We start from the raw sequence: 15,764 nt of genomic DNA on the forward strand, positions 1-15,764 counted from the left end.
TGTCTGAGGCCAGATTTGAACTCAGGTCCTCCTGACTCCAGGGCCAGTGCTCTATCCACTGCGCCACCTAGCTGCCCCGCTTAGGTACATTTCTGAGATCTGATACAGGCAAAGGGATCTCTCATGATGAACTCAGTCGGCAGCATATTTCTGAAAAGTCTCATCTGTGGATAATTTTGATAATGTCTAGCCCTGTCCCTTTCCTCCCTTTGTGCTTGGATTCATAGTATCCATTTTTGTCTCTGTTGGAAGATGGAAGAGGAAGTGTCTCCTTTTAAATCTGTTTTCTTTTTTTTTTTCTTCAGCATCTTTGGAGCCTACAGCTTGGATGTGATCATCAGTACTTTATTTGGAGTAAACACTGATTCCTTGAACAACCCAAATGATCCCTTTATCAAAGAGATCAACAAGTTGCAGAAGATAACTATTTTGGAGCCACTCTTCCTTTTACTAGGTATGTTAGTTCCCCTTCACTGGATCATAGACCTAGAATTGGAAGAGACCTTAAAGATCATCTAGTTCATTTTTTCTCATTTTATAGATGAAGAAACTGAGGCCTAATAAAAATGAAATGACCCAAGGTCTCATAGCTAGCTAATGGCAGAGTTGGGATTTGAACCCAGGTGCTCTGAATCCCAATGGCTTCCAAGATAATTGTAGCCCAGTGGATACATTGTCCGATTTTGTGCACAATACTTCTGTCATCAATGAGAGGAAAAGGACTTTCCTTCTATATATGTACTCTGTATATTTCTTGAATATGTCTACTCTCTATATATTGTATTACCTAGATATTTAAATGTTGTACCCCCCATTAGAGTATAAACTCTTTGAGATAAAAGGCTGTTTTTACCTTTCTTTGTATCCCCAGGGCTTAGCACAGTGTCTATTACCTAGGAAGTACTCAGCAAATGCTTTTGATTGATTGAAGGCAATAGAGTTACTTGTTCATTGGATAGATCACATATATCTTAGTTATTATCATTGAAATCCATGGAAAGATATAGGGCATCTAGTTTTGGAATGTGTTCAGTTGTTCTAGTTGCATCCAACTCTTTGTGACCCCATTTGATGGTTTCTTGGCAAAGATACTAGGGTGGTTTGCCATTTCCTTTTCCAGCTCATTTTTATAGATGAGGAAAATGAGGCCAACAGGATTGTGACTTGCCGAAGATCACATAGCTAGGAAGTATCTGAGGTTGAATTAGAATTCAGGTCTTTCTGACTCCAGGCCTGGTGCTCCATCCACTGCGCCACCTAGCTGGTTTTGGAGACACCGTACCGTTTATAGGCAATTAAAGAATGAAGATAGGGCGGCTAGGTGGCGCAGTGGATAAAGCACCAGCCCTGGATTCAGGAGTTCCTGAGTTCAAATCCGGCCTCAGACACTTGACACTTACTAGATGTGTGACCTTGGGCAAGTCACTTAAGCCCCATTGTCCTGCAAAAAAAAAAAAAAAAAGAATGAAGATAGAAAGTGACTAAGCCCAGGCCCAATATAGCTCTGAAGTCATCTCATCTGAACTCAAAAGCAAAGTGATAATTGTTCCAGGGAAACTGTGCATTTTCTTAATTTTTAATGTGTTTTCTTCCTGTAGTCCTCTTTCCATTCTTCAAAATATTCTACAAAACATTTAATATACATGTGATATCAAGGGATGTAATGGAATTCTTAATTTCACCAGTTACCAAAATAAAGGAAGAATGCAAGAAAAATACTCAGAAGGTAGGTACATTTTTCCCATTTTAAATAGTCTTCATATGTTGAAGATAGTATTTTATGATATATCTGGTATGATGGGACATGTAAAAAATTCCAATAAGCAAAAGTTATTAAGCACCTGCCATATGTAAGAACTGGAGGAGACTCTAAGAGAAACTAGCTATGGCCTTTATCCTCAAGGTATTTGGGGACAAGGGAAGGTAAAGAATATTCACAAATGTATACAATAAAAATTGAAATATGAAACCTGCATAAATCAATTCAATGAGGACTTATTAAGCATCTCTGATGTGTTAGCTGTTTGGGATACAAAGTAAAAAATAAAGCGATCCCTTCCCTCAAAGACCTCACCTTCTATTGGGGGAATGTAAAACCTACACAGATGAATAAATACATTATCATTTGAAAATTGAGTTAACATTAACAAATTGTGAAAAAAGATGTCACTGAGAAAAAAAGGAATGAGCAAAGGTTTGGAGGTATGAAAGGACATAACCAGTTTGGCATAATCCTGGATTATTGGCTGGAGTGTTGAATATATGAAAGGGAGACATATGGATTAAGGCTAGAAAGGTACATTGTAATTATCATAAAGGACTTTGAAGGCCTTGCTAAGAAGTTTGGATTTTATTCATTAGGAAACAGTGAGCTATTGAAGGTTTTTGTAGCATGTAGTGATGTAGCAGACCTATGCATTGAGAATTTTAATTAAGTCCTTGGGTATAGCACAAATTATAGAAACAACATTGTAGGTGGTAAATAAATTAAGAGGTTGTGGCAATAAATCATCTGAGAGGTAACATTCTCTGAAATAGGATAGTAGAAAGGGAATAGAAAGAAGGATCTGTCCAGGTAGACGACAAAATTTAGTGTCTGTACAGTGAGAGTGGGGATGGTGAGGGAAATGGAGGAGTCACAGATGACATAGGTGTTTTAAGCCTGAGTAACTGGGAAAAGAGTGGGATCTTTAACAGAAATAGAAGTCAGGAGAAAGAGCGGGTTTATTTCTTTTTCCATTTCTCTGTTAAAAATTTTATCAAAGCCTTTTTTTTTTACACTATTAGTCATTCTCAAAGTCAAACCCTACCATAATATTGAACCTTTTTTTTTTTTTTTGGTGGGGCAATGAAGGTTACATGACTTGCCCAGGGTCACACAGCTAGTGTCAAGTGTCTGAGGTCGAATTTGAACTCAGGTCCTCCTGAATCCAGGACTAGTGGGCTGGTGCTTTATCCACTGCGCCACCTAGCTGCCCCCAATATTGAACCCTCTTAACAAAGAAATCCAATTAAGCTAAGCCAGCTGATTGAGTTACAGTGTCTAGCAATGTGACCATATTCTCTTGCCCTTCTACTAAGAAGAGATATATAGTTCATCATGTATTCTTTAGGAGCAAGATTTGTCATCATAATTAATCAGAGTTTGGCTGCCTTTTGATGCTATTTTGATTTATTTTATTGAAGGCATTGTAAAAATTGTTCTGGCTTTGAGTACTTCTCTCTGCAACAGTTCATATATTTTCCCATATTTCTCTGAATCCATAATTCTCCTCTGCTTGTGGTAAGATTGTATTTCATTACATTCATATAACACAATTTGTTCAGCCATTCCTCTAATTGATGGGTACACACTATGTTAACTTTTTTTTTGCTACCACAAAAAATATTGCTACAAGTATTTTGGTGTATACAAGACCTTTCTTTCTGTCTTTAATCTCCTTGGTGTATGTGCTTAGCAGTGGGACTTCTGAGTCAAAGGGTGTTTACGTTTTAGTCACTTTTTTATAGCTTATTTCCAAATTCTTTTTCAGAATGACTGGACCAAATTGCAGTGTATACCATTATGCCTATTTTTCCACAGCACCTCCAACACTGTTCGCATCTTATGTCATCTTTGCCGATTTTATAGATATGAGTAAAAAACTCAAAGTTTTCCTGATTTGCATTATTTTTGTTTGTGACTTTGAATATTTTAGCAAATGGTGTTTGATAGTTTACAATTTTTTACTTTATTTTTATGTATTTATTTATTTTTTGAGTTTTACGTTAAATTTTTATTTTTCTCAATTACATGTACATTTTTAAAACTTTTTTTTTACAATTAAAAAAATGCTTTTTTCTATACTTTAACCATAGGATTCCTTTTAACCAAAGTTAGAACTTGGGCAGCAATGACTAAAGGCAATCTCAAATAAAAAAATTCAGTTGATTGTGTGTTGATTGACTGTGATAGACTTGGCTCTTCTCAGCAATACAATGGTCCAAGATAGTTCCAAAGGACTCATGATGGAAAATGTTCTCCAAATCAAGAAAAAGAGAACTGTGGCATCTAGATGCAGATTGAACCATACTATTTCTATTTTTTTGTTTTTGTTTTTTGAGGTTTTTCCCTTTTGCTCTAATTCTTTTGCAGCATGACTAATGCAGAAATATGTTTGATGTGATTGTAAATATATAACCTATATTGGATTTCTTGCTATCTAGGGGAGGGAGGGAGAAATGAATATATAATGAAGAAGCTTAATAATAGTATACAATCACTTGAACATTGTCATATTAAAAAACTCTGCAGTTGGGCTCTTGTGTCTTTACATAGAATTTTTGAATAGCTTATTCTCTCTCTCTCTCTCTCTTTTATTTTTGATGAGGCAATTGGGGTTAAGTGACTTGCCCAGCATCACACAGCTAGTAAGTGTCAAGTGTCTGAGGTCAAATTTGAACCCAGCTCTTCCTGAATCCAGGGCCAGTGCTCTATCCACTGCGCCACCTAGCTGCCAATTGAATAGCTTATTCTCTAACCTTTCAGCCACATATTTAATGGATATATTTCCTGGGATGCTTCAAATTTTCCATGTAAATAATCTCTCTGTACCATCACCTGGGATTTCCATTGGGAAAGGACTTTTTAAATTCTAGGTCTGTGATCTTAAGCTTTTTTACATACGCTGGAGGTTCAGGCAGCTTAGCCCCAAAGGGCCTTTGAAACTGGATGTGCATTGAATTCTAACCCTAACACTTAGCTAGAACCACAAGATATTGTTAATACTTTAGTACTTGGATTGTCTATCCTTCTGTGGGGCCGTTAGAGGAGATTTCTTTCTTCTCAAGTATTTTTCCATCATCAGAGATTTCCTCTCTGTTTCCAGGACTGAGTAGATTTCCTGCAGCTGTTGATTGACTCACAGACCTCTAGAGATGAGACAAACTACCATGGAGGTAAATCAGGCATGAGGGAAGCCTGTAAGTGGTGTATATATGGGGATATTGAATAAGGGTGTCATCTAAGGGAATAGAGAAAAGTTCCCTGGTTACCTGGGAGATTATACTATATTCAATTCAGTTGAACATTCGATTGAACCCCTCTTAATTCTATTGCCTTCCTTCTTTTAATTATTTCCTACATATCCTGTGTATCTCTTGTTTGTAGAGGAAGTCTTCCCCAAACTCTCTTAATTCCAGTACTTTATCTGTTAATTATTTTCTCTTTATCCTGTATATAGCTTACTTTGTATCTATTTGTTTGCATGCTGTCTCCTGCCTTAGACTGTAAGCTCCTTGAGGGCAAGGGATTGTCTTTTGCCTCTTTTTGTATTCCTAGTGTTTAGCACAGTGCCTGGCATGTAGCAGAGGCTTGATAAATGTTTATTGACTGACTGAAAATGCATGCAGTGTGAATGAAGTTCTGGGCATATAAAGAGAAAATGCTAAAATGGTCTCCTTAAGGAGGGTACATACTGCTGGAGGTAGTGAATATGTGCCTGAAGAAGTAAATACAAGCTAACTTGAAGATGATGAGAGCATTAACTGGGGGCATCAAGAAAGGCATAGTAGAGAAGGTAGCATCTGTGGCAAGTCTCGAAAGGAGCAAGGGATTCTAGGAGGATGATATCAAGAGGAAATGTTGTTGTTTGTCCTTCATTCTCAAAGAGGACCACGGCAGATGTCATAACTTGCACTGAATTGGATCTAAGTGAGGGAGGGCTGTGCAAAGTCACCAGCCTCACTTTCTCCTTTAGAGCCATGTGGGTCCAGTGGCAAGATATACATCAGAATGACTGGAGATGACCTGTTTAAGGCAATTGGGGTTAAATGATTTGCCCAGGGTCACACAGCTAGTAAGTGTCTGAGGTGAGATTTGAACTCAGTTCCTCCCAACTTCAGGGCCAGTGGCTCTATCCACTGTGCCACCTAGCTGTTATGGAGGGAATGTATTCCAGGCAAGGAAAGGAGATGATTCAAGACACTTTCCAAAAATATATTGGCATTTGCCACTTTTCAGGATTGTCCAAGGTTTTAATGATGAAAATAAGCGGTAGGTCATCTAGATCTGAGGCTAGGTGATGCCATGAATAGAGCAATAGACCTGTAGTCAGGAAGGCCTGAGTTAATATTCTTTTTTATTTTTTTGGGGTGGGGCAATTGGGTTTAAGTGACTTGCCCAGGGTCACACAGCTAATAAGTGTCAAGTGTCTGAATCCAGATTTGAACTCAGGACTTCCTGAATCCAGGGCCGTTGCTCTATCTACTGCACCACCTAGCTGCCCACTGAGTTAATATTTAAACCCAGACACTCATTAGCATTGTGAACCTTGGCAAGTCAATTAACCTCTGTATGCCTCAGTTTCTACATCTATAAAAGGGGGTTAATAATAAGGGTGTTATGAGGATCAAATGAGTTAATATTCCTAAAGGGCTTTACAAACCATAAAGTGTCACATAAATGCTAGATCAGTTCTTGAAAACATTCCTCTTTCAAAGAATTATTTGCCCACACAATCCAATCAAAATTTAAGTAAAAGTTTTTATTATTTGGCACACAGAGGTATGGCTGGGAGAAGAAGTCTAGACTTCAACTCCCTGAACAAAGAAGAAGATGATAATTTTATAGAGGTGGGAAGGGGGTGGGGGTAGAGACCTAAGACTGAAAAGTTAAAGCAGTTTGAAAATTATGATGTTAGTTATTTGCATATATGAATAATAAAAATTCCACTTTTCTAACTTGAGATTATTGTCACTACCTGGTCCTAATCACATAGGAAATACGACTGGCTCCCAACTAAGCTCATGTTGTAAATTCAAGGAGCCCAGCTTTCTGAGTGGCTGCTTTATTATCTGTTTGACCAACCATTACCTGGTTAATCAACTACTCTGCTTCTCCAAGAAAAGAGTAATCTCTAACTGACCCCAGAAAGCTGATCAACTGCATTTCTTTCTTTCTTTTTTTTTTGGGGGGGGCAGGGCAATGGGGGTTAAGTGACTTGCCCAGGGTCACACAGCTAGTAAGTGTCAAGTGTCTGAGGCCAGATTTGAACTCAGGTCCTCCTGAATCCAGGGCTGGTGCTTTATCCACTGCACCACCTAGCAGCCCCAACTGCATTACTTCATGGTGATAGTATCCCCCTCAGGGCCAGAGCATCCCTAACTGGACTCAGGCCAACTAGGCTGCTACTACAAAGATGATGATTGGAAGAACTTCAGAGGACATTTAGTCCAACTCCTTATTTTATAGATGAAGAAACAGAGGTCTCAGGACCTTGTCCAGTGTCACAAAAGTAGTCCTATTGGAGATGAATTCCTTGGACTCAAGGGCTGGTCTTCCTTCCACAGTATGAGTTCCTGGGTCTTCTACCATTTCACACATGGCAGTACCAGGCCAGGGCTTCTTAAACTTTTTCCACTCACTACCCCTTTTCACCTGAGAAATGTTTATGTGACCGTGGGTATATGGGTATATAAAACAGGTATACATCAACTTTTACTATTGCCAAATTTTTCAAAAATCCCTCATTCAGTTACATGACCCCATATGGGGTCTTGACCCACAGTTCAAGAAGCTTTGCCCATGGTTAGACCTTGCAGTCTTGTGCTCAAGAAGAGAATAAAAAGACTAGAATCTAGAGCCTTTGACTCCTGAAGTTTAAGCCTTGAGGTTGTAAAAATCATTCAAAGGAAATCTCTAAACCTGGCAATTTAGTGAGTTCTTATCTTGTCTCTGATCAGAATATGGCCTAAAGCTCTTTTTGCATTATTCATCCTTGAGCATCCTCCCATTATTTCTATTGGGAGTTAACTTTAGGGAAATACAGTGGAAAAATGGAGAGAGCAGCAGAGAATACCTGGTTTCTAGATTCAGCTCCAATCACTAGTTCTGTGTCCTTGGGCAATTCACTTCCCCTGTAAGGCTTAGTTTCCTCTCCAGAAGAAGGGGGATAAATCAGTCAGTCAATCAATATGCATTTATTAAGTGCCTACTATGTGCCAGACACTGTGCTAAATACTGGGAATAATAAAAGAGGCAAAAGACAATCCCTGCCTTTGAGGAGCTTACAATTTAACAGGGAGACAACTTGTAAATGGAATAACTGTACAAACAAGATAAATACAGATAAATTGGAGATAATCAATAGTGGGAAGGTACTACAGTTAAGGGAGATGGGGATAAGTTTCCTAGAGAAAATGGAATTTTAACTGGGACTTAAAAGAAGCCAGGGAAGGCAGAGAGGAGGAGGAAGAGTATTCCATCCATTGGCAGTGGGGAGAGGATTTCCAGTGAAAATACCTGGAGTCAGGAGATGGAGTGTCTTGTTTGAGGAATAGTGAGGAGGCCAGTGTCACTGGATTGGTGTGTGTGTGTGTGTGTGTGTGTGTGACATAGTCAGACCTTCACTTAAAAAAGATAACTTTCACAGTTGAGTGGAGGATGGACTGGAATGGGGAGAGACTTGAGGCAGGCAGGCCCACCAGCAGGTTATTGCAGTAATCAAGGAATGAGGTGATGAGGCTCTGCATTAAGGTGGGAGGAGTGTCAGAGGAGAGAAGGAAGTGTAAGCTCCCCTTCTCATGGGATAGTTGTGAGGGTCAAATAAGATAATGTATTTAAAATACATTGTAACCATAGGGGAGTAAGCAAGTGTGAGCTATATTTTCATTCATTCATTCATTTACTTATTTTATTTATTTGCAGGGCAATGAGGGTTAAGTGACTTGCCCAGGGTCACATAGCTAGTAAGTGTAATGTGTCTGAGGTCGGATTTGAACTCAGGTTCTCCTGACTCCAGGGCAGGTGCTCTATCTACTGTGCCATCTAGCTGCCCCATGAGCTATATTTATTTATTTATTTATAAATTTTTTTGTGGGGCAATGGGGGTTAAGTGACTTGCCCAGGGTCACACAGCTAGTAAGTGTCAAGTGTCTGAGGCCGGATTTGAACCCAGGTACTCCTGAATCCAGGGCCTGTGCTTTATCCACTGCGCCACCTAGCCGCCCCCTTGAGCTATATTTATTAATGACACCTGTATCCCCTCATGTTACCCGTTGATGGTTCTCTGTATGTATGTCAGAATGAAGGAAGAATGACTTGAAAAAAAAATAAACTAAGTAATTTTTGATACATCTTGAATCAGAAAATGAGGGAGGGACAGACAAGGAGTAAATGGTTGGGAAAAAAAAAATGAAAGGGAGAAAGGAAGTCCACATACTCACTTAAGAGCTTAGCCTTTTCCCTGCCTTAAAATGAGTGTTACTGTGGTGTAAACTCTGGTTATAAATAAGAATTCTGTTTACAAATTTTTCTAGCCAGGCTGAGGCAGCAAGAACTAATGCATGGACTTGGCCTTGGAGTTATATGGAACTGATTTCAAGCTCTGCCTCTGGCAACCACTGGCTGTGTGGGCCTTGGCTGGCTAGGCTACTTTTCATGTGCCCAGACAATTTGTTAAGACAGGATATGTCTGTGTCTGTGTCTGTGTCTGTGTCTGTGTCTGTGTCTGTGTCTGTGTCTGTGTCTGTGTCTGTGTCTGTGTCTGTGTCTGTGTCATATGTACCTGTTTGTGTCCATACCTATATTTTCCATATCTATATTTATATGTATATATACACATATTATGTGTATGACATATAATATATTATAAATATATAAACAAACATACGTATATATAAACATACACATATATCTCTATCTCCATTTATCTCTATCTCTATAATCTAAATATATAATCATATATATCTATCTATATCTATGTCTATGTATGTCTATATCTATACCTATGTCTATATATGTCTATATCTATATCTATATCTATATCTATACCTATACCTATACCTATACCTATACCTATATCTACATCTACATTTATATCTACACACACTATATACATACATACATATATACATACATACACATATATACACATACATATATATATGTGTGTGTATATATATATATATATATATATATATATATATATATAGTATGTGTGTGTGTGTGTGCTTGACAATCTGATAAAGCTTAATAGTAGAGTGGTTTGCTGCCTACATTCATATTAGGTGGAAATGCTAAATTTTAGTTAGAGGTTAGTGAAAAAATAAAGATGTAAACTTATTTTTACCAGACAAGCCCCTGAAATCTATCTTCAGACTATAGGTTAAGAATTCTTGCTTTGACTGTAAATTGCAAAGAGTTTCCTCACTGGAAATTCCTTACATCAATGAGATCACAGGTATGGTCCCCTAATGTTTTCTCCTATTCTTGGAGTCTCATGTAAATTTTCTTGTACTGAATTATTGTGTTTTGGTTGAATGATATGTTAAAAGGTATAGTGACTGCTGAATATCTTCCCTTCCTCTCTTTTTAGCTTTGAGTGATGAAGAAATTCTGGCTCAATCCATTATCTTTCTTTTACCTGGCTATGAAACCACCACCTCTGCCCTTTCTTTCCTTGCTTATAACCTGGCTACTCACCCTGACATTCAGCGGAGACTGCAGGAGGAGATAGATGTTATTCTGCTCAACGAGGTGAGTGGGCAGTGAGTGTGAAAGGAGTGAGGAAAGCAGAGCTTCTCTTCAACCTCCTATTCACCCAGTTATCTCTGTATAGACTATGTGGAAAGCACAAATACTTCCCATGTATTTCCCCTGTATATTTCCCTCATCCCAGAGCTTTGGGACGACTTGAAGAGGCAAAGAAAGGGGGAGGGGAATCATAGACACACTTGGGGGTTCTATTTATAAAGAGCAATATATCTCAGAAATAAAAGGCCCAATCTTGGTTAAAATTGGTCAAAAAAATATTTATTAAGCCCCAACTATTGGTGTAGGGGATAGAGTGCTGCACCTTGAGTCAGGAAGAGCTGAATTTAAATTCATCCTCAGATACTGACTAGCTCTGTGACAGTGGGCAAGTCACTAACCCTGCTTGCCTCAGTTTCCTCATCTGTAAAATGAGTTGAAGAAAATGGCAAACCACTCCAGTATCTTTGCCAAGAAAACCCCAAACAGGGTTAGAGAGGACTGAAATAGGCTGATGAGTATTCATACGCTATCCCCAACCCTGTTACTGTTTTCTGAGCTATATAGAAGAGTGTCAGAACCAAAAGATATGAGCAAAGATGGTCTTATAAATAAGCAGATACTTATGTGACCTAATGTGGGAAAGTCTCCTATCCCCTAAATTAGAACTTCTCAAACTTTTTCCACTAAAGACCTCTTTTTGCCTGAGAAATTTGTATGCAATCCCAGATATATAGGTATATAAGTATACAAATCAAACATTTAGTGCCAAATTTTTCACAACCCCCACATTCAATTATATGACCCCATATGGGGTGGTGACCCACAGTTTAAGAAGCTTTGCCCTAAACTATTTTGCTTAATAAACCTAAATTTACCCATGACAGTGTCATTCCAGGTTTCGAGAACAGCTGTCAAAATACAAATTTAGGGTAAAATCTTCAACAGTTATCAACTAAAACCATAGCTTTCTAATACTGATAGGTATTAATTGGAGAGGATGTCGAGGACTAGAATAGAAGGAAGTGAATTTGGGAAGGAATTGCAATTTCAGGAAGTGGGGAAAGGGAAGGCAGAAAGATGCAAAAGGGCACTAAAAAAAAGGAAATGGAAAGATCTCAAAGACAAACTTGGATAACAATAATTTTGCCTAAGACAAGCTCTGGATTTCCCTTGTTGGTAATTTAGTTCCAAGAGTACAACTTTGAAGAGAATTGATTAAATTAATCTCTACTTAATTCTAGTAAGGGACAAGTGATGCCTTTGTCACCATTATCTTGACTATATCAATAAACTCAAAAGTGTTCATTTTTAGAAAATATTAACATGGAATATTAATTTTTTTTTTTTTTTTTTTGCGGGGCAATGGGGGTTAAGTGACTTGCCCAGGGCCACACAGCTAGTAAGTGTTAAGTGTCTGAGGCTTGATTTGAACTCAGGTACTCCTGAATCCAGGGCCAGCGCTTTAACCACTGCGCCATCTAGCTGCCCCCTTATTTTTGACAGAACTAAGAAATTTGCAAATACTTCACTAGCAAGCAGAGAAATACCACGACCCCAGCTTTTCATAGGTTTATTAATGACAATGTCTTTATAACTTTTTCAGAAGGTGTTATTATTATTATTGTTGAAGTTGTTTTTAATACATTTGGTGAACAGGGCTATGATTAATCTGGCACAAACTGAGTTTAAGATCAACAAAGATTAGATCTTGTTTATAGCTTTAGTTTGCTGGGATTTATTTTTCTTCTTCCCAGGCCCCAGTCACCTATGATGTTGTGATGCAGATAGAATACCTAGACATGGTGGTGAATGAAATACTCAGGTTGTTCCCTGTAATAGGCAGACTGCAAAGAGTCTGTAAGAAAACTGTTGAGATCAATGGACTGACCATTCCCAAAGGGACAGTGGTACTCATTCCATCCTATGTCCTTCATCATGATCCAGAGTACTGGACAGAGCCAGAGGAGTTTTGCCCTGAAAGGTACAGATTATGTTCCTGGGAAAAGTGAGAATGAATCCTTTTTTCTTTTGTGTATCAGTCTTATGAGATATGTATTCTGGGATCCCTGGATTGAGATAAAAAAGTTGATCTGTAAGTGTGTTTTAAGTGCTTTACTATGTATCAGGCACTGTGCTAGATGCTAAACTTTTCAGGCAATTTGGTCAAGAGCTAACAGCTCCCTCCCTAAGTATCAGTGAAGGGGAGATGTTTCTCTAAGTTCTGGTAAAGGAACTCCAGTATCTCTTTGTTTTATTATTCCCCCAAGATTTAAAGTGTCTGAATCCTAATGCCCTTAAGAAAAAATAAAATGCCTAGATTTGAATATTTATTTGTTTTCTGGATGCATGAGTGTGTGTGTCTGTATGAGGCTGGGAAGATGTTTTTGTTTGTTTTGATTTTATCTTTTTGTATATGATGAAAACATCCCTTAATTTAATTGGAACCCTATCCAGACAGTAACCTTTTTCCTCTTTGCCTGATCAACCTGGAAGATCCTCACTCTTGGAGCATTTTTTTTTTTTTTTACATATAAGGTATTTTATTTTTTCCGTTACATGTAAAGATAGTTCTCAACTTTTGTTTATACAAGCTTTACAATTTCAGATTTTTCTCCGTCCCTCCCCTCCCTCTCCCCTCCCCTAGACAGCAGGTAATCTGATATAGGTTATATCTATATATCTCTATACATATACATCTATATATAGATATAGATATATATATATCTATAGACACACACATATATATACACATAATAACATTAATCCTATTTCTGCATTAGTCCTGTTATAAGAGAAAAAATCAGAGCAATGATGAAAAACCTCAAAATAGAAAAAAAAACAACAGCACCAAAAACAAAAGAAATAGTATGGTTCATTCAGCATCTATACTCCACAGTTCTTTCTTTCTTTTTTTTTCTTGGATTTGGAGATCCTCTTCTATCATGAGTTCCCTGGAACTCTTCTGTACCATTGCATTGGTGAGAAGAATATAGTCCATCACAGTAGATCAATACTCAATGTTGATGATACTGTGTATAATGTTCTTCTGGTTCTGCTCATCTCACTCATCATCAGCTCATGCAAGACCCTCCAGGTTTCTCTGAACTCCTCCTGCTCATCATTTCTTACAGCACAATAGTATTTTATTGTATTCATATACCACAACTTGTCCAGCCATTCCCCAATTGATGGTCATCCCCTCAACTTCCAATTCCTTGCCACCACATAAAGAGCAGCTATAAATATTTTTGTACATGTGGGTCCCTTTCCCCTTTCCATGATTTCTTTGGGAAAAAGACCTAAAAGTGGTATTGCTGGGTCAAAGGGTATGTACAGCTTTATCACCCTTTGGGCATAATTCCAAATTGCTCTCCAGAATGGTTGGATCAGTTCACAGCTCCACCAACAATGCATTAGTGTTCCAATTTTCCCACAGCTTCTCCAACATTTATTATTTTCCTTTTTTGTCATTTTAGCCAATCTGATAGGTGTCAGGTGGTACCTCAGAGTTGTTTTAATTTGCATCTCTCTAATCATTAGAGATTTAGAGCATTTTTTCATATGGGAATAGATAACTTTGGTTTCTTCATCAGAAAACTGCCTGTTCATATCCTTTGACCATTTCTCAATTGGGGAATGACTTGGATTCTTATAAATTTGACTTAGTTCCCTATATATTTTAGAGATGAGGCCTTTATCAGAAGTACTGGCCACAAAAATTGTTTCCCAGCTTTCTGCCTTCCTTCTAATTTTGGATGCATTGCTTCTGTTTGTACAAAAATTTTAAAATTTAATATAATCAAAATCATCCATTTTGCATTTTATAATATACTCTATATCTTGTTTGGTCATAAACTGTTTTCCTTTCCAAAGATCTGATAGGTAGACTATTCCTTTCTCTACTCTGGGAGCATTTTTGCCGGGTAGCAGAAGGAAAAAAAAAAAGAAAGGAAAATGTGTTTTCTCCTGTATTACTGTGGATTGTAATCATCAATTAACCTAGCTATGGTCAATGTAGAATGAGTGAAAGTTTTTCAGGAAAAAGATATCTTAAGTTTCCCATACAATTGATTTTTTTTTTTGGGTGAAGCAATTGGGGTTAAGTGACTTACCCAAGGTCACACATCTAGTAAGTGTCAAGTGTCTGAGGCCGGATTTGAACTCAGGTCCTCCTGACTCCAGGGCTGGTGCTTTATCCACTGCGCCACCTAATTGCCCCACAATTGATTTTTAAGATCAATTTTGAGTAACTTTTAATCTTTTTTCATTTGGAATTTGAGTACTAAGAGTAGAAAGAATACAAAACAGAGATATTGTTTTGAAAAATGAACAAATAAGAAGCAAGATTTATTGCGTATGAAAATACCCATTCCATGAGAAGGAGAAAAGCCACAAACAAATGAACTAGCTGGAGTTAGGTTTATAAAATTAAATTATGTATCTATCTATCTATGGTATTTCCCATGGCTTGTTAAATTGGGGGGGGGAGTTGACTATTTGCACTTAGTTTTATGAGTACTATATTTTGACTCTTTGGACTATCTCAGGAGTAGAAATTATGAAATACAGAAGTTCCTCAAATGTTGTACTATCTTTCCTTACCACTTGTGTTATAGATAGGTGTATTCCTGATTTTTTCCTGGTACATTAAGAGTGTCCCATTAAGAATACAGCCATGAATAGGTAATGAGGAAACAAAACTATCACTCTTTGCAGATGATATAATGTTACTTAGACAATCCTAGAGAACCAATGGAAAAAAAAAACTACTTGGAATTATTAACAACTTTAGCAAAGTTGCAGGGTATGAAATAAATCCACACAAATCATCAGAATTTCTATATATGACCAACAAAGTCCAGCAACAACAGATAGAAAGGGAAATTCCATTTAAAATAACTGTGGACAATATAAGATACTTGGGAGTCTACCTGCCAAGACAAACCCAGGAACAATATGACCAGAACTATAAAACACTTTTCACACAAATAAAGTCACATCTAAACAATTGGAAAAATACTAATTGCTCCTGGTTAGGCCAAGATAATATAATAAAAATGGCAGACTTACCCAAGTTAACTTATTTATTTAGTGCTATACCAATCAAACTATCAAAAATATTGTATAGGGGGCAGCTAGATGGAGCAGTGGATAAAGCACCAGCCCTGGATTCAGGAGGACATATATCTATATATCTATATATCTATATCTATATCTATATATATAATATTTCAGGTAATTTAGGGCCTAA

The 15,764-nt window shown here is 37.6% G+C and overlaps 1 pseudogene; it reads left to right on the plus strand.

The window, feature by feature from the left end:
* LOC122751290 overlaps nt 1–15,764 on the plus strand; it is a 67,832-nt pseudogene that overhangs the window by 44,663 nt on the left and 7,405 nt on the right.

This window comes from Dromiciops gliroides, chromosome 1 (assembly GCF_019393635.1).
Source record: "Dromiciops gliroides isolate mDroGli1 chromosome 1, mDroGli1.pri, whole genome shotgun sequence".
In the NCBI taxonomy this organism is placed as follows: domain Eukaryota; kingdom Metazoa; phylum Chordata; class Mammalia; order Microbiotheria; family Microbiotheriidae; genus Dromiciops; species Dromiciops gliroides.